This window comes from Mobula hypostoma, chromosome 1 (assembly GCF_963921235.1).
Source record: "Mobula hypostoma chromosome 1, sMobHyp1.1, whole genome shotgun sequence".
NCBI classification, from domain to species: Eukaryota; Metazoa; Chordata; class Chondrichthyes; order Myliobatiformes; family Myliobatidae; genus Mobula; species Mobula hypostoma.
In genome coordinates, this window is record NC_086097.1 from 46,879,304 (window position 1) to 46,902,294 (window position 22,991).

Genomic DNA, 22,991 nt, shown 5'->3' on the forward strand with positions numbered 1-22,991 from the left:
ATTTATTGCTTATCCAGCTATAGCCAATGAGCTATTTTAAGCATTAGTAAGGGATTAAAGATATTACCATAAACCAATTCTAGACTAATTTAGTATGATATTTTCTTTTAGGAGCTGAGGTTCTGCATAACTTCCTGATATTTTGAGCTGTTAGAATAGCATTGCAGCTTGTGAATCTTTACAGTCGTTAAGCCATGATGCCATCTTATAGCCAGCTGCTATAGATTTATGTATGGTTACCCATGGCTGTGAGTTGTGACGAGAATACACATAAAATTAAGATGTTTGCTGGCCTGGGTTAGCATCAGTGACATCAGCAAGTGGTTTGCCACCTGTCCTCAGGGGAAGGAGAGATAAGGAACAATGGAGCAGCGTCTGGAGATGTGTAATGAAGGGACGGGGGAGAGAGAGCTGTCTGGAGCGGCTCCCCCTTTGAACCCTGAACTGTTTGAAGTGATGGACAGGCGATACTCCAGCAGGGGGATAAAAAGGGACAGGTTCGCTAAGGCAGGACACACACGACACCCGAGGTAACGAGACCCTGGAAGCGGTGCGCCTCTCACGAGTCGGTGGGAAGTATCGGACAACGCACAGGGTGGAAAGGTACGATCAGCGGGAACCCGGTGTGTGTCCGCCCTTGCCTGGGTGCCGGGTTCACTGCAGAGGATCGACCGCATCTGGAGGAGGGGTCACAGTCGGTGACCTCAGGTGACATCACCAAGGACCTGCCCAAAAGTTGCTTGTGAGCAATTATCGTCGGTCTGTGAGTGGAAGCCGTTTCTGAATGATCAGTCGTTCCCGTTCTCTCTCTCTCTCTCTCTCTCTCTCTCGCCCCCCACGTTGTCCATCGCCATGGCAACGATTACTGCAAACTGAACTAAATTGGACTGAACTTTGTGTCACTTTGAAATTGGTCATTTATCGCTAGGCAACGATAGAGCTTGATTGATGCTGTTATCTTAATTCTGTGCACATGTGTGTTTATCATTGCTGAACTGTTGCATTTATTATCCTTTCGATTACTGTGTTGCTTGTTTCTTTAATAAAACTTTCTTAGTTCTGGTAATCCAGACTCCAAATGAGTGATCCATTTCTGCTGGTTTGGCAACCCAGTTACGGGGTACGTAACAGAGTTTACAAGAATTATTCATGCATTTGAAATTACAACTGATAGTCAAAGGAGCAGTGTCAATATTAGCTACTAGAGATCCCATATATTATTGAAAATACTTGAAAAAAAGCTAGCTATTAATATTTTTGGCTCTCTGCCAATATGCTTTATGTAAACAGACTCTTCACATCTCCGGCAATCTACCACATATCCTCTCCTACCAACACTATCCAACAACAGGGACATTACTGACTGTCTGGTTTTTTATAGGTGCCATCTGAAAACCATCATTGCAGAAACGGCTGCCGAAGTGCACAAAAGATTAGAGAAAGGTCAAATGATCAGTCCCACTTGCTGGGAACAAGATTGAAACTAAATGGACGAGAAAAACTGCAGATGCTGAAAATTCAAGAAACACACAAAAAATGCCGGCGGAACTCATCAGGCCTGGCAGCATTTATGGAAAAGAGTAAACAGTCGACATTTTGGGCCAAGTCCCTTCATCGGGACTGGAAAGAAAATGAGAAGTTAGAGCAAGAAGTTAGGGGGAGGGGAAGAAGTACAAGATGGTAGGTGATAGGTGAAAATGGGTGAGGGGGAGGGTTGAAGTAAAGAGCTGGGAAGCTGATAGGTGAAAGAGATAAAGAGCTGGAGAAGAAGGAATCTGATATGAGACAGTAGACGATCATGGAAGAAAGAGGAGCACCAGATGGAGGTGATGGACAGGTAAGGAGATAAGTGAGAGAGGGAAATGGAAATGGAAGTGGTGAAGGGGGCAATTACTGGAAGTTTGAGAAATCAATGTTCATGCCATCAGGTTAGAGGGTACCCAGACGGAATATAATGTGCTGCTCCTCCAATCTGTGTATGGTCTCCTCTACTACCGTGATGAGGTCACACTAAGTTTGGAGGAGCAGTACCCTATATTCCGTCTGGGTAGCCTCCAACCTAATGGCATGGCCGACATGTCAGTCCATGGCCTCCTCTACTGCCGCGATGAGGCCACACTCATACTATAGGAACGATGCGCTTAAGTTGGAGCAAGTGCAAAAGAAAATGACTTACAAGGATATTGCTGAGAGTGGAGGGCTTGAGATAGAAGTACAGACTGGATATGCTGGGACTGCTTTCCCCTGGAGTGAAGCAGACTGGGGGTGACCATACAGAGCCATATAGACTCATGAAGGACATGGATAAGATGCACAGTCTTTTTCCAAAGATAGAAGAATCTAAAACTAGAGACCATAGGTTTACATGACATGATATAAATTTAAAAAGAACCCAAGAGACAAGATTTTCCACAAAGAGTTATGGTTATATGGAATGAGCTGCAAGAGCCGGGTAAAATTTCAGTGTTTAAAAGACACCAATTGCACATTTATTGTACTGTGGTGACCCACTTTCTAGCAGACACGAACCGGCGTGCACCGGCAGAGAGGCCGGCCCCAAAAAGGGCGCCAGGCTATCTTCACCAGCAGGGGGAAAATCCCGCACGCGGAAAGGGTCTGGGAATATGCATTCCCCACAGCAGTCCCGCCCAGGGAGGGCGGGAACAGGAAGGCTTTAAAGCAGGCTGCAAAGTTTGAATAAATCGCTTTTATCGCAACTCCAACTCACCGACTACGTGTAGTTATTTTAGCGCTGTGTGTAGCACACCACTACAATTGGTGACCCCGACAGCCCAAACAATATTTGGACCAGAGATGACCGACGCCGCATCTGTTCACGCAGTTTCGTTAAAACTGCCAAGCTTCTGGATGCTGCGACCCCACTTATGGTTTGAACAAGCAGAAGCACAATTCCCCATTCGGCAGATAACTTCGGAGCCCACTCGCTACTACTACGTGCTGAGCTCACTCGACCAGGAGACAGCTGCACAAGTTGAGGAGTTTATAGAGTCACCCCCGGAGGACAGCAGATACACAGCATTCAAAGCCCTGCTCATAAGGACTTTCAGACTCTCAGGGCGCGAATGAGCACGCCGCTTAATGCACCTGGATGGTTTGGGAGACAGGCCACTGTCGGTATTAATAAACGAGATGCTGGCCCTGGCTGAAGGACACAAACCCTACCTCATGTTTGAGCAGGCGTTCCTAGAGCAACTACCCGAGGACATATGCCTGCTGCTGTCCGACGCAGATTTCAGCGACCCCCAGGAGGTGGCGGCCCGGGCAGATGTGCTGTGGAATGCCAGGAAAGAGAGAGGGGCGTCCATCGCACAGATCACCAAGCCGCGTGCCCAACGGCAGACCAGACCAGGCCCGGCAGCAGAGCCTACAAAACCCGGCGACAGGAGTGAGGAGCCCAAAGAACAATGGTGCTTCTACCACCAGCGGTGGGGCACAGAGGCCCACCACTGTAGACCACCCTGCAAATTCCCGGGAAATGCCAGGGCCAGCCGCCACTGATGGATAGGGTGGCTGGCCATCAGGACAGCTTCCTGTATGTCTGGGACAAGCAGTCGGGACGCCGCTTTTTGGTCGACACCGGAGCGGAGATCAGCGTCTTACCTTCAACAAGTTACTACACCCGCAACAGAAAACTGGGACCCACCCTGGGGGCCGCAAATGGCAGCACAATACGCACCTAAGACCACCCGAACTCAAATACAGTGCTTTCGACCTGGAGCTATTGGCACTATACCTAGCAATCCGGTATTTCAGGTACTTCTTAGAAGGTAGGCCCTTCACCGCGTTCACAGACCACAAACCGCTTACCTTTGCATTCACGGTGTCCGACCCCTGGTCGTCCCACCAGCAGCGACATCTGTCCTACATCTCCGAGTACACGACGGACATCCGGCATGTCTCGGGAAAGGACAACGTCGTGGCGGATGCACTATCCAGACTGACCATACAGGCCCTGTCCCAGGGGGTGGACTATGCAGCGCTGGCGGAAGCACAGCAGGCAGACACTGAGATCCGCAGTTACAGGATTGCGGTCTCCGGTTTGCAGCTCCAAGACCTCCCCGCAGGCCCAGGTGAGAGGACCCTTCTGTGTGACGTAGGTACCGGCCAACACTGCCCCGTCGTCCCAGCAGCCTGGCGGCGGCAAGTTTTCAAATCCATTCACAACTTAGCGCACCCCTCCATCAGGACAACCATCCGGTTGGTCTCCAACAGGTTCGTGTGGCATGGACTGCGTAAACAGGTCAATGAATGGGCCAAAACGTGCACGCAGTGCCAAACGGCCAAGGTGCAGCGGCACACCAAGGCTCCGCCGCAGCAGTTTGAACCCACCAGCCGGAGGTTTCACCACATTCATGTGAATATCGTGGGGCCCCTGCCAGTGTCGCGAGGAGCACGGTACCTCCTAACGATGATAGACCGGTTCACCAGATGGCCAGAGGCGGTCCCGCTCACCGACACCACCTCCGAATCCTGCGCCCAAGCACTGATCGCAACCTGGGTAGCACGCTTCGGGGTACCAGCCCACATTACCTCCGACAGGGGCACCCAGTTCACCTCCAGCCTGTGGTCAGCTATGGCCAACCTTTTAGGATCACAGCTACACCACACAACTGCCTACCACCCACAGTCCAACGGACTAGTGGAGCGTTTCCACCGTCACTTGAAGTCGGCTCTCATGGCCCGCCTGGAAGGGCCTAACTGGGTCCTGCTTGGAATCCGCACGGTGCCCAAGGAGGATCTGCACACCTCGTCGGCCGAGTTGGTGTACGGCGCACCCCTGGTAGTCCCAGGAGAGTTCATACCGGCCCCAAGGGGGCAAGAGGAGGAACCCGCAGCAGTCCTGGACAGACTACGTGAGAGGCTCGGTAACCTGGCCCCCATACCCACTTCACAGCACGGACAGAGCCCGACCTGCGTACCCAAAGACCTGCAGAACTGTAAGTTTCTTTTTGTATGATGGGGCGGACACCGGGCACCACTACAGTGGCCCTACGAAGGGCTGTTTAAGGTGATCAGGAACAACGGGTCCACGTTCGTGCTGGACATTGGGGGGAGAGAGGAGGTTTTCACGGTGGACCGACTCAAACCGGCCCATGTGGACCTGGCGCAGCCGGTCCAGGCTCAGGCACCGCGGCGCAGGGGCAGACCTCCCAAACAGAGGCCGATCCAGACTGTGGACATTGGGGTAGGTATCGCCAGTTCTGGGGGGGGGGGATAATCTGGTGACCCACTTTCTAGCACACACAAACCGGCACGCACCGCCAGAGAGGCTGGCCCCAAAAAGGGCGCCAGGCCATCTTCACTAACAAGGGAAAATCCCGCACGCGGAAAGGGTCTGCGATTATGCATTCCCTACAGCAGTACCGCCCAGGGAGGGCGGGAACGGGAAGGCTTTAAAGCAGGCCGCGAAGTTTGAATAAATTGCTTTTATCGCAACTCCAACTCACCGACTACGTGTGGTTATTTTAGCGCTGTGTGTAGCACACCGCTACAGTACCATATTTTCAGATGAAATCTCTGTATACTATGCATGTTCGAAAATAGTTATGAAATATTATTTTTCCAGGAACTGGAGAATCTCACAATATGTTGCACAGGGCAAGACAAGATTAATTACAAACTAAGTGATATTAGATTGAAGGAACATGAAACAATTGAACTTCTGACCCAACTTTATTTAATATTTTCATTTTACATTATTATTAAGTAGGAAAATACAGGTAGGTTTAAAAAGCAAAGCAGAAGAATTGACTGGATCAGAGGAGTTTATTATTAGTACGATTTGAGAAACCAAACTATGTAAATTCAGTGCTTCAGTACTGCTATACTGTAGGTCATTTAGGGGCTGAGATGAAAGTTACCACATTCTTGTCTACTCAGAACTTTAGCTGTTAACTTTCATTGCTAAACTGACCAACGTTTCTTCCTAGTGGTATAATAAAAAAATTGACCGAATCATAACACATCAAGGGTTCTTAACCTGGGGACCACAGACCCCTTGGGGCCAGCGGAGTGATTCCAGGGGGTCCATAAACTTAGATGGGAAAAAATTTACATCTTTATATTCACTAACCTCTAACTGAAATTATATTTTCTACAATGATAAATGTAGGCAACAAACCACAGTAGTATTAGCAGTACCTGTGACTTTGTCACCTGTAAAAATCACAGATATTTTCATATCACATTACAGTTGTTTAGAATATCTCCAAAATATCATTTACAGCACGCTAATCACAACTTTGAAATTACGGTAGCTATTAGACTCGCTGCTGGATCAAACGCGATTGGCATCTTCCTGTCTGCAGACGCTCATGCGATGTAGTAGCCAATGATCGGGCGGCCCTGTTCCTAGCAGTCATTCAGCATCCAAACATGAAGTCGCATGATCTCATTTTTGTGACATAGACATTTACATTGCTCTCGATTATTCCTTATCTACAATTGCTTGTTGATCAATGCAGATCAAATGAGAACTCTTACCATTCCGTAAGGCTACGTAGCCTTTTGTGATACCGTGCAACTCCATGCGCAATAATAGCTGACTTCTAGGAAGGACACAAAGCCTGGGCTACTGCTGTAGTCTTTATGTCTATCTGAGCATCTAAAGGCCATTAAAAGTGTTAAGCTTTGGATAAATTGTAAAACCTGCCTTATTTTATTTACTTGGCACACAAATTTCTTGAATATTTTATCCTTTCCAATATTTTTATTATTAATTTTACATATAAGAATACAGAGTACAAGAAAAAAAGTATATCAATACATTATACTAAATCGCATACAGGTTTCCCCCGCCATCTGAAGGTACAGCGTTCCTATGAAATAGTTCGTAAGCCGAAATGTCGTAAAGCAAAGAAGCAATTACCATTTATTTATATGGGAAAATTTTGTGAGCGTTCGCAGACCCAAAAATAACCTACCAAATCATGCCAAATAACACATAAAACCTAAAATAACAGTAACATATAGTAAAAGCAGGAATGATATGATAAATACACAGCCTATATAAAGTAGAAATACTTCTCTACAACGATTGTCTGCACAGATTCTCCATAGCGAAAATCTCACGCAAGCGCTCTCGGCAGAAAATCTCACGCAAGCACTGTTGGCATAAACGTGCTCTCCAGTAACCTTTAAACTATGAAGCTGCCACATCTACCAAATAACACGTAAAAATACACAGCCTATATAAAGTAGAAATAATGCATGTACAGTGTAGTATCACTTATCGGAATTGGGAAAACAGCGCTGAGCACACTGATGATAGTGTGTTAGACTGAGTCGTCACAGGCTGGGTGGTGCAGTGGCCCCCACCCTCTGGGCCGCCGACCCGATACATTGCCGCGAAGAATGCAGCGGTAGCTGGGAGGCACCCAACACATCTTTAAGAAAAAAGCCAAAATAAATATTCTAATTAATTAGCAGCTGCCCAGCACATAATTGTTGGCCCAGATCAGTGCTCATTGCCGATTGTATTGCCTCTGTTCTGGGCCGACAATTACGTGTCGGCAGCACCTAATTAATTAGCATGTTTATTTCGGCTTTTTTCTTAAAGATGTTCTGTGTGCCTTCCAGTTACTGCTGCATTCTCCGTGAATCGATACAGTATCTGTCTGGGGCCCGGGTGTTGGGGTGGTGGGACACGGGGGTGTCATCTCATCGTCGATCGGGGCAGGCAGCTCATCTTCTCCTATGACTGCCTGCCTCGATGTCGAAGGTCAAGGTTTGTCGTCTGCTGTGGCTGATGTGGAAGGCTTGCTTGACTGCTGAGCCTCGCGCATTTTTTTTATCATACAGTTGTTTGTAAGCACTCAAACCATCCTGCAAATATCCCCTAAACCTACGTACCCTTTCAAAATTAAAGTCGTACTTTATTATTGCAGCAAAAATCTCACGCAGTTGCTTCACTTTCTGCATTTGGTTGCATTCGGTTTCGATTGTTATCCTTTCCTCTTCCAATTGCATCAGCTCCTCATCTATCAGTTCTTGGTCATGGGATGCCAAAACCTCTTCAACATCATCTTCGTCAACTTCCACAAGCCAAACTCACTTTGTCCTTGTTTCGTTCACCACGATCGAAACGCTTAATTATGTCTAGTTTTACGCTAAGTGTAACACCCTTACTCTTTCAGGTTTTTCCGACACCTTAGAACTCATCTTGCCAACGGCTGCTCAATGCAACGTGTTAAAGCAAAGCCGTTCCGAATCTGGGGCACAGCGGCTGCTCAGGGCGCGCTGATTTTTTCGCGCGCTGCCTTTCTTCGTAACAGTGAAAACACCTTCTGAAAGTGAAAACAGCATATTAATGTAGGGCTTTCGTAACAGTGAGGTTTCGTAAAGTGAACGTTCAAAAAGCGGGGGACACCTGTATAAAGACTCCTTACCCTATATTCATAAAGATTAATTCGTAACATTGAAATATAGTATGTTTATTATATAAAAAATCTAACCCACTACCAAGACCGAAGCTGATTAATAAAGAAAAAAAGGAAAAAAAATTATTAGTCATCATCTGTGCTTTAACAGCAAATAAGTTTTGAAAATAATTCAAAAAAGGTCCCCACAACATTAGAAAGTCTTGACTAGGCTCAGAGATTGAACATCGAATCTTCTCTAAATTTAAACATGACATCACATCACGTAACCATTGAGCGTGAATAAGAGGGGCCGCATCTTTCCATTTAAGCAAGAGCGTCCTTCTGGCCATAAGAGACATAAAAGCCAAAATGTGCAAGTCAGATGACTCCAAAATAATATCCTTTCCTCCAACAAAACCAAATAAAGCGGTCAAAGGATCAGGCTTGACGTTTACTTTGAAAAGTATCGAGAAAGTTTGAAGTACTTCTTTCCAATATTTTCCAAGACTCGGGTATGTCCAAAACATATGAATGAGTGAAGCTTCTCGATTACTACATTCATCACAATACGGAGATATATCTAAATAAAAACAAGACAACTTATCCTTGGTCATATGGGCCCTATGGACCACTTTAAATTGTAGGAGAGAGTGGGGGGCACATAACGAAGTGTTAATCAATTTAAAAATTTGATTCCAAGTTTCCTCGGAAATTGAAGTCTATAAATATTGTTCCCAAAGACTTTTAATTTTATCTGAAGGAACATTTCTCATTCCCAACAGCATATTATAAATATTAGATATAGATCCATTATAAAAAGGTTTCAAATTAAAAATTACATCTATTAGAAGTTCTTATCAGGACTTTTAGGAAATGTACTTATTTGAGACCGTAAAGATCTCTTATTTGTAGGTATCGAAAAAAATGAGTTTTGGGTAAACTATATTTAGTTGTCAGTTGTTCAAACGAAAAGAGACTTCCCTCTATAAACAAGTCCTGAAAGCACTTAATACCTAATCTATCCCATTCTTTAAAAGCCGCATCAATCATAGAGGGTTTTTAAAAAATTAGAAAAAATGGGACTGGAAAGAGAAAATCTCAATAAGCCAAAGTATTTTTGGAATTGTATCCAAATTCTCATAGTGTGTTTAACTACCAGATTATCAGTTAACTTGCTCAGAGACAAAGGAAGTGAGGATCCAAGAAGAGAAATAATAGAAAATTTATTAACAGAGTTAGCTTCTTAAAAAACCCACATCGGGCAATCCTCACGATTAATATTATATAACCAAAATGTAAGATTTCTTATATTAACTGCCCAATAATAAAATCTAAAGTTTGGTAAAGCTAATCCTCCATTCTTTTTATCTTTCTGAAGATGAATTTTATTTAATCTAGAACGCTTGTTCTTCCATATATAAGAAGATATAATAGAGTCAAGAGAATCAAAGAAATATTTAGGAATAAAAATAGGCAATGCCTGAAAAAGATGTATAAATTTAGGTAATATATTCATTTTAATAGTTTACTCGGCCAATCAGTGATAACGAAAGAGGCAACCAATTTGATAGCATCCTTTTTACGTGATTCAATAGGGTAAGAAAATTTTCTTTAAATAGACGCTTATAGTTACACCTAAGTAGGTAAATTGGTTTCTTACACTTTTAAAAGGAAGGTTAGAATTTGTTGGTATCAAATTATTCAAAGGAAAAAGTTCACTTTTATGTAGGTTTAATTTATAACCCGAGAATTGGCTAAAACAGGAGAGTAAAGAAAGCACCTGGGGTAACAAAATCTCAACATTAGAAATAAATAGCAGCAGATCATCAGCGTACAGCGAGAGTTTGTGAATAGTGTCTCTCCTTAAGATACCGGTGATATCATTAGATTCTCGAAAGGCTAAAGGTTCTAAGGCCAGATCAAAAAGCAAAGGGCTCAATGGACAGCCTTGTCCAGTGCCATGGTGAAGCTTAAATAGCTTGGAATTATGAAAATTAGTGATAACCCTAGTGGAAGGAGCTAAATAAAGTAATTTAATCCACTGAATGAAAACAGGTCCAAAATTGAATTTTTCTAAAGTTTTAAATAAATAATTCCATTCAACTCTGTTGAAAGCTTTCTCAGCATCCACGGATACCACACATTCCGATATCATGTTAGAAGGAGAATAAATAACATTTAATAATCGACAAATATTAAGGTGAGAATATCGATTTTTGATAAATCCAGTTTGGTTATCGGAAATGACAGATGGTAAAATATTTTCAGTCCTCTGGGCCAAAACTTTAGATAGGATCTTAGTATCAACATTAAGTAAAGAAATTGGTCTATAAGAAGACATTCAGTTGGATCCTTATTCTTTTTAAGGATAAGCGAAATGGAAGCCTCATAAAAAGATTGAGGGAGTCTGCCCAACTTGAATGAATCCGAAAAAACTGAACATAAGTGAGGTATAAGCAGTGAGGAAAAGATCTTGTAAAACTCTCCAGAAAATCCATCTGGACCCAGAGCTTTCCTCAAATGTAATGAGTGCACAGCCTCAACAATTTCCTCAGAAGAAATAGGTTGTTCCAACAACTTTCTGTTGTCAGCAGAAATTGTAGGAATGTTTAGTTGGTCTAAAAAAATGTTCATTACAGTGTTATCCTTAGAAGATTCAGAACCATAGAGTTTAGAATAAAATGCTCTAAAAGTATCATTTATTTCTAAATAATCAGTTGTCCTATCACCATTAGCTTTGCACATTTTTATAATCTGCTGTTTAGCTATAAAGGTTTTAATTTGATCAGCCAATAATTTACCTGTTTTATCTCCATGAACATAAAATTGACTTTTATCTTTTAGGAGTTGGGTTTCAATTGGATAGGTTAAAAGGAGATCATATTTAGTTTTAGTTTCAACACGTCTTTTATATAAGGCAGGTTCTGGAGCCAAGGCATACTCTTGGTCTAATTGTTTCAGCTGATTAGCTAAATCACTTCTCTCTTTATTAGCTTTTCTCTTAAATACTTGCAGTATAAGAAACAACTTGTCCTCTAATATACATCTTAAAGGCATCCCATCTGATAAAACTAGAAGTCTCCTTTAATGTACTCCCTTCAAAAAAAGAGTAATTTGTCTCTCCATAAACTTTAAAAAATCTTTATCAGATAACAAAGTTAAATTAAATCGCCAAAACCTATTTGTTTGAAGAAGACCAGGGAGATTTAAAGATAGGAGCACAGGAGTGTGATGTGAGACAGCAATCTCTTTTTATTCACAGGATCGAACTGATAGAATCATTTGGCTATCAATAAAAAAATAATCAATCCTGGAATATGTATGATGGACATGAGAGAAAAACCAATATTCCATGTCTACTGAATGAGAAAAACGCCAATCATCAATGAATATTTTACTCCTCACTTAATTAACATACAGATTACTTATTTCTTTGCAAGATTATCAAACAGATTATTTTATAACATACAAAAAATGAGTTTCAAAACTGTCAATTGAATCAAATATTTTAACTTTATTTATTTTATATTTTTGAAGACTCAATTTAAGTTGAAATGTTGAAGAAAAGGAAGTACGATGAAAACTATATATTAGATGGTTTTGAACAGCGGCTAATCAGCAATCCAGAGCTTGAGAAGATGCAGCACAATCAGGTTTACAAAATGAGTACGTAAGGCATCAATCCATGAAAATTTGGTGTTTTGTGAAGCACAAAATCAGCAAACGGGATTGATTGGCAAGTATAAATTAATAAGGCAGGAGCACGCAGAGTGGCCATTGTTGAAGTGGACAGGTTAGAGTGGGATCTTGAGGCCTTAGCTTTTTTAAACTTCAGTGAGAGGAAGCTTGAGTAACAGAAGGTGAAAAAGCTATACGTAGATAATTTTCCTCCAGTTTATTTCATGTTCTTTATATTTGTACTGTTGGAACAATAGGGAGGCCAGGCAGGATAGTTGAATACTCCTCTTGCAGGATGTGGGAAGGGGAGGGAGACCTCTAGTGGCTCTGACAACTACACCTGCGAGAAATGCAACTAGCTGCAGCTTCTAACAATCCATATTAAGGAGTTACTGGATGAACTCCAGATCATTCGGGAAGCTGAGGGATGATAGATAGTTCATATAGAGAGGTGGTTACACCCTAGCTGGACACAGGAAACTGGGTGACAGTCAGGAAGGGGAAAGGGGTTAAACAGCCAGTGCAGAGTACCCGTGGCCATCCCCCTCAACACCAGATATACCACTTTGGATACTGTTGGGGGATAACCAAGCAGAGAAAAGTAAGAGTGGTTTGGTCTCTGGCACTGAGTCTGGCTCTGTGACTCAGAAAGAAGGGGAGAGAAGAAGTGAATGATAGGTAATATGTTAGTTAGGGGAACAGAAAGGAGGTTCTGTGAACGAAAACGCGATTTCTGGATGGTATGTTGCTTCCCAGGTGCCAGGGTCTGGGACATCTTGGATCAAGACTTCAGCATTCTTAAGTGGGAGGGTGCACAGCCAGAGGTCGTGGTCCATGTAGATACCAATGACGAGATTCTGCAAAGTGAGTTAAGGGAGTTAGGTGCTAAATTAAAGGGCAGGACCTCCAGGGCTGTGATCTCAAGATTGCTACCCGTGGCGAAGGAGATAGCGTATGAAGGAAGGCTTCAAAAGTTTGAATTATTGGGCTCTCTTCCAGGGAAGGTGGGGCCTGTACAGAAGGGATGGTTTATACCTAATAGAGCAGGAGGAAATAAAGGGAGAGAGGAGGCATTACTAGTCAGGGAAAATGTCACAGCAGTGCTCAGACTGGAGAGTTCATCTAATTAAGGCTTTATTAGTAGAACTGAGGAATAAGAAAGGTATGACCACATTATTGGGATTATTTTATAGACCACCCAACAGTCCGTGTAATTTAGAGGAGCAAAATTATAGAGAGATTACAGACTGTTGCAAGAAACATAAGGTTGTGATTGTAGGTGATTCCAACTTTCCACATATAGACTGAGTCTCCCATACTGTAAAAAGGCTGGATGGAAAAGAGTTTGTTAAATGCGTTCAGAAAAGTATCCTTACACAGTACACAGAAGTCCTGACTGGAAAGAGTGCAATACTTGATCTCCTAGTAGAAATTGAGACATGCAGGTGACAAAAGTTTGTGTAGTGGAACACTTTGCAACTCATGATCAAAATACCATTAGTTTCAAAGTAAATATGGAAAAACATAAATCTGGTCCATCGGATGAGATTCTAAATTAGAAAAAGGCCAATTCTGATGGTTACAGAAATGATCCAGCAAGTATGGATTGGGACAGGCTGTTTTCTGGCAAAGGTGTGCTTGGTAAGTGGGAGGCCTTTAAAAGTGAAATTTTAAGAGTGCAAAGCTTGAATGTATGTGCCTATCAGAATAAAAGGTAAATACAACAGGTTTAGGGAACCAATCACAAACAAGAGAAGATATGCAGATGCTGGAAGTCCTTTAGGGAACCTTACTTTTATATTGAGAGCCTGGTTAAGAAAAAAAGGAGCTGCGTATCAAGTATAGGTAGGTAGGAACAAATGAGGCACTTGAGGAGTATAAGAACTGCAAGAAAACACTTAAGAATGAAATCAGGGGGTCTAAAAGAAGGCATGAGGTTGCCCTAGCAGACAATATGAAGAGGAATCCTAAGGGTTCCCTTCTTAACAGATCTTAACAGATATGTTAAGAGCAAAAGGATTGCAAGGGACAGAATTGGTCCTCTAGAAGACCAGAGTGGTAATCTATGCTTGGAGCCAAAAATCATGGAAGAGATTTTAAACAGATATTTTGCATCTGTATTTTCTCAGACACAGAGTCAAGAGAAGTGAGGCAAAGCAGCAGTTACGTAGTGGACCCTATACAGATTACAGAGGAGGAGGCGCTTGTTGTCCTGAAGCAAATTAGGGTGCATAAATTGCCAGGGCCTGAAAAGGTGATCCCTTGGACCCTGTGGGAGGCAAGTGCAGAAGTTGCAGGGGCCCTAAGTATTCTTAATAAAAGAATTAAAGAAATAAATGAATATCCGTTTTACAACCCCACCAACAACATGGATTTACAATAAAAATAGTCATGCAGAGAAAAGTTTCAGATTATTATTATGAATCTCCAACAAGATGGCACCAGCAAACAACACAACCAATGGCGACATCCTGCTGACAGTTCACAAAACAACTTCTTTTACTATTTCTTTCAAATATGATTCTACTACTAAACCGTATACAATTGGAATCCATGATTTACATTCTGATGGCGCATTTTGGGATCAATTGAGCAATCTGACGCCTTGCTGTCTCTGAGGGAGTCTGATGAGGATGGTAGCGGAGTGTGTGGCCTGGATGTCTGGCAGTCTGGAGATGGAGCACAAGCCGATGCTGGACTCCACTGCTTCTCTCCAATTGAGGCATCAAGGGCACGAGCCCATGATTGACTTCATTGTTACATTCCGATTGAGACATCAAGCAAGGTTGAAGTTGACAAGGATGAGAGCGGAGGATGGACGGGTGTTTGGCGTAGTCTGCCTGAGTTTGACTGATCTTTCTCACCCTCTCACTATGCAGTCGGAGGAAAGTTCAGAAGTTTCAGGATCCACATTGCCAGAATTGATCAGCGAGGCTGTTGACTTGTTTTGAGGGACTTCAAGGTTCATGGTGCATGTGTTCCTGGATTCTGGTTGCTTTGTTTTTGAGGGGTTTGAAAGGGGCAATTGATGAGGGCTGGGGTGCTCCAACAAAGAATGGTCCTGCAGCCTGCAATGGCTAGCGGCGCTGCGTTGAACTGAACAAAACTGAGTACTGCTGGTTCCATGTTTGATATTCTATGTGCTGTTCCCTCTTTTCACTTGTTTTTTTTCACATGTTAGATGTTCTGATGTTTTCTTGAATGGGTTCCATGGCATTTCTGTGTTTCTTTGTTTCGTGGCTGCATACAGGAGGTCAAATCTCAGAATTGTATTCTGTATACGTACTTTGATATTAAACATATTTCGAATCTTTGAACATGTACATGACAATCCGACCGATAAAGATACTCATTCAGAGTATAGGACTGAGGCACCTGGTTGATCGTTCAATAATCTCAAGTGTACAGTTGTTTTCACCAATTTGTCATGATGATTTGGAATATGGCATGTTGGGACAGCAGTAAAAACTTCAAAAATTATAGGAGATAAATGTAACACACCTTCCTCCCTCATCTGCTAAATTAGTATTTTGGCATTAGCATTGGGCATAAAGGACCTAAGCCCTTGTATGTCAAGTTGTTTCTATGAATACCTATTACTGAATTAATCTAGTCTTGGGTGTCTATTTTGGTGTAAAGGGGAAAAGAGTCTGTATCAGAGAGTGGACAGTTTTCAGCTCCTGGGACTTGTAACAGTATTTGCTTAATACAGAGTTTAAATAGATTTGCTTTCTTTATATTCTTTGTAGCTAATAAATTCAAACTTTTTGTCACCGACCTAAATATGTTTAGGCATAACGTTAATATTGTATAGTGAAATAATCACAGGCAAATTCATTCAATATGTCAGATCAGATATAGTAACACATACAATGCTCAGCCCCTACTAATAATCTTCTATTAATCACTACCAAGAGCATGGAAAATTATATAAGAGGTAGCAACACACAAAATCAATCAGATCTTTTTTTCCCATAGTATCTATACTCTATAGAAACAAGTTTTAAAAGATATAGGCTTGAAAAGAAGAAATTATACAGTCCATAAAGGCAGGGTACTGGAAAAAGGAATTGAGTGGAAAAATGGCGAAGATGATTCAACTATATTGGAAAATCCCACAGTGCTAATGATCAAGCTTTTTTTTTTGCTTCACTCTGCTTTCTACATGTGCTGCAAATATGAAAACATATCAAGTTCAAGTGTATTGTCATCTGACTGCAAATATATACAACCACTCCTCTGAACAATGGTGCATTCAGAAAACATATCACACATAGTGTGTAAACCGAAATATTATCATAAACACGTCAATAAAATACAATTCATAATGCATGTAGTGAGCAGCCCAGGTGAGCTATAAACCTCCCAGTAAGTTCGCGGCGCACTCCGACATAGCAGCCTCTTGGGAGTCAACCAAAGGTGTTTTTTTTCCTGTGTTAAATGTGTTTTTTATAACCACAAGACAATTCTGGACTCCAAGTACTTTGGGTACCTCATCAGTGAGCTGCTTGTTGATCCGAATAGCTGAACAGGGTGTCAGAGGTGCCAACCGGCATGTCAGAGAAGGAGCCAACCCGTGTGTTGGAGCAGCCAGATTGGGTTCAGAGGAGCTGACCTGGCTGCAGACTGTGTTGCTTCCTGCTACTCAAAGGAATTGGAGTTGGTGCGTGAAATCAGCATGCAATGTAACCGTGGGTGATTGTCATGGACATTTCTCTTACAAGACCCTGTTGGACATTGATAATGTAAGATACCAGAGGCCTGATTTCCTTTATCTGGTGATGCGACAGGTGGAGGGACAACTGTGTAGCCTCAGTTGTAGTGAGGACTAGGCCTCAAGCCATGGGGTTGTCTGCTGTTGCAGTCCAGGAGAGGAGACACCAGAGGCAGTGCAGCATGCTGTCCGTGCTCGGTTGAGGGCTGGTCTCTCCCACCAGTGCTGGCCTCCAGTGTTCGATTGATGGAATGACAGGCTGGATTGCTGGAAAGTGTACCCTCAATTTGTGGGACATGTCGCTCAAGATCTTGGGCTATATATGTGTTTTACTGCGTGACTACATTTTCCACTCGCTAATTTGAATGTGTTGTGTATACTTTGCACCTTGGCCTCACAGGAACGCTGTTTCTTTCAGCTGTATCCATGTATGGTTGAAAGATAATTAAACTTGATTTGATTTGAAACAGTAAACAGCTCGCTGCCCTAGTGACAAGACCTTGATGATGGCAGGGTATTCATTAATCTCACAGCCTGAGGGATGAAGCTGTTAATCAATCTGGTAGTCCTGGTTCTGACTCAACAATGCTCCCAGAAAATGTCACAAATGGACGGGGGGGGAGAACCTAATGATCCTCTCACGAGTTTCTACTATCCTCTGTAGGATTTTGCCATCTGATGCAGCTTCTGTAACATTCAATGATGCAGCCAGACAGGAAATTCTTGATAGTTCTCCTGTAGGAAGTTGTTAGAATGAGGGCAGGAGCCTTTCACAACTCAATCTCCTCAGAGAGTGTAGACCTACTGTGCCTTCTTAATTAATGTGTAAGTGTCCTGGGTCCAGGTTAGTCATTATGTGCACACATAGAAACTTTGTGCTCTTCATACATGAGGAGTAAAAATCTTTACGTCATGTCTCTGTCTGAATGTGCAATGTGCAATTTATAGTAATTTGTAATAAATTGTATGTACAGTAAGATATACAACAGAACAGTCAATATAGCTTAGAAATACAATTGTCTCAGCGTGAATTAAGCAGTCTGATGGCCTGGTGGAAGAAGCTGTCCCAGAGGCTGTCGGTCCTGGCTTTTATACTGTGCTACCATTTCCCGGTTGGTAGCAGCTGGAACGGTTTGTGGTTGGGATGACTCGGGTCCTTTTTACACACCCATCTTTGCAAATGTCCTGAATAGTGGGAAGTTCACATCCACAGATCCGCTGGGCTGTCCGCACCACTCTCTGCAGAGTCCTGCGATTGAGGGAAGTACATTCCCATACCAGGCAGTGATACAGCCAGTCAGGATGCTCTCAATTGTGCCCCTGTAAAAAGTCCTTAGGATTTGGGGACTCACACCAAATTTCTTCAACAATCTGTAGTGAAAGAGGTGCTGTTGTGCTTTTTTCACCACACAGCCAGTATGTACAGACCAAGTGAGATCTTCGGTGACGTGTATACTGTGGAACTTGAAACTGTTCACCCTCTCAACCCCAATCAACTGATGCCAATAGGAGTGAGCCTGTCTCCGTTCCTCCTGTAGTCCACAACTAGCTCCTTTGTTTTTGCAACATTGAGGGACAGGTTGTTTTCTTGACACCACAGTGTCAGGGTGATGACTTCTCTGTAGGCTGCCTCGTTATTATTTCAGATAAGGCCAATCAATACAGTATCATCTGCAAATTTATTTAGCAGATTGGAGATTAGGTGGCAGCACAGTCATGGGTATACAGAGAGTAAAGGGGGGGGGTTAGTACACAGCCCTGGGGGCTCCTATGGTGAGGGTCAAAGGAGTAGAGGTGAGACAACCCACTCTTACCACCTGCCGGCGACCTGACATGAAGTCCAGGATCCAGCTGCACAAGGCAGGGTGAAGGCCGAGGTCCCTGAGCTTCTTGTCAGGCCTGGAGGGAATTATGGTGTTGAATGCTGAACTGTAGTCCAAGAACAGCATTCTCACATAAGCATCACTCCTCTCCAGATGTGTAAGGACGGTGTGTGGAACTGCGGCTATTGTGTCATCTGTCGATCGGTTGTGTTGGTAGGCGAATTGTAGGGGGTCCAGTGTGGGTGGTAGCAAGCTGCAGATGTAGTCCTTGACCAGCCTCTCGAAGCATTTGCTTATTATTAAGTTATGCAGACAATAATTTTCTGTCCATTCCCAGCCATTTATAACTAGGTTAAAATTAAAATGGATTCAATAGTTCCATAGTATAATTACTATACTAACTTTCCTCAGCAGCAATATACAGTATTACCTTACCAACTCACTCAATTTGTTGATTGGAGGATCAGCTGTTTTCAATGAATTTGTAAGACTAAATAATCCCCTCTCTGTAAGATCCAACAGTATGGTAGATTTTCAACAGACCACCTAAAGGCAAAAGAGCATTAAAGACAAGATTAGGAAATAGAAACATAGAAAACCTACAGCATAATACAGACCCTTCAGCCCACAAAGTTGTGCCAAACGTGTCTCTACCTTAGAAATTACTAGGCTTACCCATAGCCCTCTATCTTTCTAAGCTCCATGTACCTATCCGCCTCCACCACTGTTGCCAGAAGCCCATTCCATGCACTCACCACTCTCTGAGTATAAAACTTACCCCTGACATCTCCTCTGTACCTACTCCCCAGCACCTTAAACCTGTGTCCTCTTGTGGCTACCATTTCAGCCCTGGGAAAAAGCCTCTGACTATCCACACGATCAATGCCTCTCATCATCTTATACAAGTCTATCAGGTCACCTCTCATCCTCCGTCGCTCCAAGGAGAAAAGGCCAAGTTCACTCAACCTGTTTTCATAAGGCATGCGCCCCAATCCAAGCAACATCCTTGTAAATCTCCTCTGCACCCTTTCTATGGCTTCCACATCTTTCCTGGAGTGAGGCGACCAGAACTGAGCATAGTACTCCAAGTGGGGTCTGACCAGGGTCCTATATAGCTGCAACATTACCTTTCGACTCCTAAATTCAATTCCACGATTAATGAAGGCCAAAACACCGTATGCCTTCTTAACCACAGAGTCAACCTGCGCAGCTACTTTGAGCGTCCTACGGACTCGGACCCCAAGATCCCTGATCCTTCACACTGCCAAGAGTCTTAACATTAATACTATATTCTGCCATCATATTTGACCTACCAAAATGAACCTCTTCACACTTATCTGGGTTGAACTCCATCTGCCACTTCTCAGCCCAGTTTTGCATCCTATCAATGTCTCACTGTAACCTCTGACAGCCCTCCACACTATCCACAACACCTCCAACCTTTGTGTCATCAGCAAACTGACTAACCCATCCCTCCACTTCCTCATCCAGGTCATTTATAAAAATCATGAAGGGTCCCAGAACAGATCCCTGAGGCACACCACTGGTCACCGACCTCCATGCAGAATATGACCCATCTACAACCACTTTTTGCCTTCTGTGGGATCCACAAAGCAATGTCCCCTTGGGTGATAATAGAGAAGCACAAATCTGGAGAAGGATACAAGACCATCTCAAAGGCACTGAACATACCTCAGAACTCAGCAGTCCATTGTGAAAAAGTGAAAAAATATATGAAACCACAGCCACACTGCCTAGGTAATGCTGCCAAACTTAGTGGCTGGAGAAGAAAGGCACTTGTAAGAGAAGCTACAGTGATGGCAACAATCACTCTGAACAAACTGCAGACATCAGTGGCCGGAGATGAAGTTCATGGCTCCACAATCTCTAAGGCCTTGCACAAAACGGGTATTGATGAAAGAGTGGCTAGGAAGAAGTCCTAGCTAAAAAAAAAACCATATCATTGCCCATAAATATTTTGCCAAACATCACTTAGAAGATACTGTATAAATGTGGAAGAAGGTCTTCTGGTCAGATGCCACTGAAGTGGAACTTTTTGGCCTCAACACCAAGTAGTATATGTGGCATATTGCTGTCCGCTGCCACGCACCAGCTACTGTCATCTGGCACAGCTTGAGCAATTTTGCAAGGTGAAATGGGCAAATCTTGCTCCAATACATTGTCCAAAGCTAATAGAGACTTATACATTATTATGTACCCCGTAACTGGGTTACCAAACCAGCAGAAGTGGATCACTCAGTTGGAGTCTGGATTACTAGAACTAAGAAAGTTTTATTAAAGAAACAAGCAACACAGTACTCTAATCAAAAGGATAATGAATGCAACAGTTCAGCAATGATGCCCATTCTCTCGGTCCCCCCCCCTTGTCTTTCTTCCCGGACCTCCTGTCCCATGATCCTCTCGTATCCTCTTTTGCCTATCACCTGTCCAGCTCTTGGCTCCATCCCTCCCCCTCCTGTCTTCTCCTATCATTTTGGATCTCCCCCTCCCCCTCCAACTTTCAAATCCCTTACTCACTCTTCCTTCAGTTAGTCCTGACGAAGGGTCTCGGCCTGAAACGTCGACTGCACCTCTTCCTACAGATGCTGCCTGGCCTGCTGCGTTCACCAGCAACTTTGATGTATGTTGCTTGAATTTCCAGCATCTGCAGAATTCCTGTTGTTTGCGTCATAATTCTGTCGACTGTCTTCCTCACCCCAAAATGTCCACTGAGGGGTACTTTGTGGGCCAGGTTAAAAATCTCGCCCCTATAAATTTTCGGCACTACCACCTGGTGTACAACTCCCCACTCCTCATCTGCAGGCACAGTATGTGGTCTCCATTTCCTCATTAGTACTCCCTCCTTTACATAATAGCCGACTGGTTCCCTTTTCAATTCTGCGTCAGAGAGAACTGTCTCTGCCAAACCCATCAGCTCCTCGTCTCGCTCTTGTGCCTGTGTAAAGTCCTTCCTGGCTAATGCTAAGTCTGCCTCAGCCCCCTCACCTCCTCTTGTTCCACCACGCTCCTCCTTTTCACCTTCTACCCTCTCCTCGTACAAGGCTGGCAGAAACGTCTCAGCTAGCTGTATCTCAGCATTTGCAGCTTCCTCGACATCTGTCGAGTTATTGCATAAACGGGGTAAACCTGCAAGTCCATGGGTGGGGCCTCAATGCTGGCAGGCTGACTTGTCAATCTCACGGCTGGGAACACAATTCCCCCCCGCGAGGTCATTACCGAGCAAGACTTCCACGCCTTTCATCGGTAATTCGGACCTCACCCCGATCGTGACTAGTCCAGAGACCAGGTTGCTTTGTAAGTGTATCTGGTGCAAAGGCATGGCTTCCGTCCCTTTTCCAATGCCTTTGATCACGCTAACCTCCCCAGTCTCGGTCTCTGAACTAAAGTCTAAAACACTCCTCAAGATCAGTGACTGACAAGCTTCCGTGTCTCTCCAGATCCGTACTGGAATTGGGTTTAACCCCTCTTTCACCGACACCAATCCGGCCGAGATAAACCTCTCGCGCCCTTCCTGAACCTTATCCGACCTCCCCTCTCCTGGAGGTTGGTTTGCCGGCTCAATACAGCCAGTCGGAACCCCCATTTTTCCTTTTCCCGTCTCCTTCTTTGGGGCAAAGCACCTGGACGCAAAGTGTCCGACTTTCCCACAATTATAACAGACGACCCCAGGAGACTTCCTACCAGACTGCTCCCGGTCTACCTTATCCTTCTCACTAGTCCCCGGCTTACTTACTGACCTTTCTGGCGGACTCTCCCCGCCGTCCTGACGTCCCTTCTGGTAGCCTTTACTCGGGGCAAACTTCATTTTATGCGTCAACGCATACTCATCCGCTAACTTAGCAGTTGCGGCTAACGTGACTGCCTCTTTCTCATCTAGGTAGGGTCTCATACCCTCAGGGACACAACCTTTAAACTGCTCAATCAGGATCAGCTGTAGCAGTCTGTCATAATCCCCCTCTACCCCCTTCGAGGCGCACCAACGCTCACAATACGTCTGCATCTCACGGGCAAACTCTAAATACGTGCGGTCCCACTGCTTCCTCGCATTTCGAAACCTCTGCCGGTATGCCTCCGGGACCAACTCATAAATCCTGAGGATGGCCTCTTTCATCACCTCATACCTCTGGGTATCTTCCGCGGACAAAGCTGAGTAAGCTTGTTGGGCTTTCCCTTTCAGTACACTCTGAAGCAAAACAGCCCACTTATCCCTCGGCCAGTCCTGACTTGTAGCAACTTTTTCGAAATGGAGAAAGTACCAATCCACGTCGGTATCATCAAATGGGGGAACCAGCCTAACCTCCTGGGTTGCCCGGAACCCTCCACCTTGGTTCGGCACGGGCCCCTGCTCTGCCCTTATCCTTAACTTCTCCAGCT

General features: G+C 43.9%; 1 long non-coding RNA gene across 1 annotated transcript in view; it reads right to left on the bottom strand.

Annotated features, from left to right (window-relative positions):
* Positions 1-22,991, bottom strand: part of LOC134346373 (uncharacterized) — a 162,913-nt gene that overhangs the window by 93,530 nt on the left and 46,392 nt on the right. Inside the window, exon 6 of the long non-coding RNA XR_010017923.1 lies at positions 19,032-19,142. This is a non-coding gene — a long non-coding RNA (uncharacterized LOC134346373). The remainder of the gene's footprint in view (positions 1-19,031; positions 19,143-22,991) is intronic.